This window comes from Nannospalax galili, unplaced genomic scaffold (assembly GCF_000622305.1).
Source record: "Nannospalax galili isolate Female #2095 unplaced genomic scaffold, S.galili_v1.0 scaffold2, whole genome shotgun sequence".
NCBI classification, from domain to species: domain Eukaryota; kingdom Metazoa; phylum Chordata; class Mammalia; order Rodentia; family Spalacidae; genus Nannospalax; species Nannospalax galili.
In genome coordinates, this window is record NW_008348412.1 from 1261217 (window position 1) to 1262728 (window position 1512).

Genomic DNA, 1512 nt, shown 5'->3' on the forward strand with positions numbered 1-1512 from the left:
ATTATGTAAAGTTAGTAAAAAACATGTTACATTTAACAGAGGAGGATTTATTGTATTCTCTTCTATGCAAGGATGTCTGTTGTCAGCTCTTATTTAATAAAAATAATGAAGTTCTATGCAGTTCAACATACCAATAAAACATACAAAATGCCTCCAAATAAGAAAGGAGAAATAATGCTGTCTGTATGAATAGATATCATGATTTAACTTAAATTCTAAAGAATCTACCAAATAATTTCCATACTTATCATATTCATCAGATCACAAGATACAAATTAGTACACAGAAATAATCTACTTCAATTTACTAACAATAAGTTAATGGAAACACCATTTATAATCACAACAAGGAAAATGAAATAATTTGGCATTCATGAGACATGGAAGATTTGAATCTTCTGGATGGACTTGCTTTGTTTTGATCATTGAGAACCTTTAATTCTATCCTGGAAAGTGGGCTATTAATTACATTTTCCTGAAAATGTTAACAAATGAGAGATCTTAGAAATGGAGGATGGCTATAGAGAGCTCCATCTTCAAATGAGATCTAGATATCCTCATTCTTCTTTATATAAATCTTAGACACTAGGAAGGACACCATGAAGAAAAGCTGGAAATACAGAGTGTAGGTTTTTCTTACATAAACCAGCTTAACTTAATTTATCAGTTAATGTTAGCACATTTAGAAAAGATAAAATAAACTAAAAAGAAGACTGTAGTGATTAACAATGCCTCGTTACACATATGTCTTATTATAAAAAGGTCTTACACCCACTAAAGGGGTACTCCAATTGCCTCACCCTGCGTCCCTGTTCAGCATGGAAGAATCCAAAACGGTCTGAGTCTCTATTCCCTATTGGCAATTTGGATAACCCCTTCCGAGGATGGCATGATAAGAATAGGAGGTAGAAATTGGCTAGGCCATTAGAGTAAAAAGACCTCAAATAAAGTAGCCAGTTTCTTGGCTAAAAGTCAAAATGTCCTTGGGGCTGTTAGCAGTGTATTCTGTTCCAAAGGCCAATAATCTTGAAATTATTTTGGAGTTTGCATCTAACCCTGAAAAATTTTAGGGTTACCACTTCAGAGGGGAGAATGTTAGAGTACCCAAAAGCCCCATAAAAATAAATAAATGAAATAAGGAAAAAAAGGAAAAAGTGATAGGGAGATACGGGAGGTGTTGGAGGGGAGTGGGCATGGATATGATCAAAACACCTTATATGCATGTATGAAATTCTCAAAAAAGTTTTTGTAAAAGTTCAAAAAAGGGTCTTACACTTAGCATCCATTGCAAGATCAAGAGCAGACTGGAACTGTTGAGAACCTATTTTTTCTCTTGATATACTGTGCTAGAACAACGGCACACTTTTTGTTATGTAGAAAAAAAGTATCTCCATCATGAAATGGGGAAGTAAATGCAGGACTGCCTTATTGCAGAAGAGCTTTGCACTTTATGAGCCCTAGATTGAGCCAACACACACACACACACACACACACACACACACACACACACACA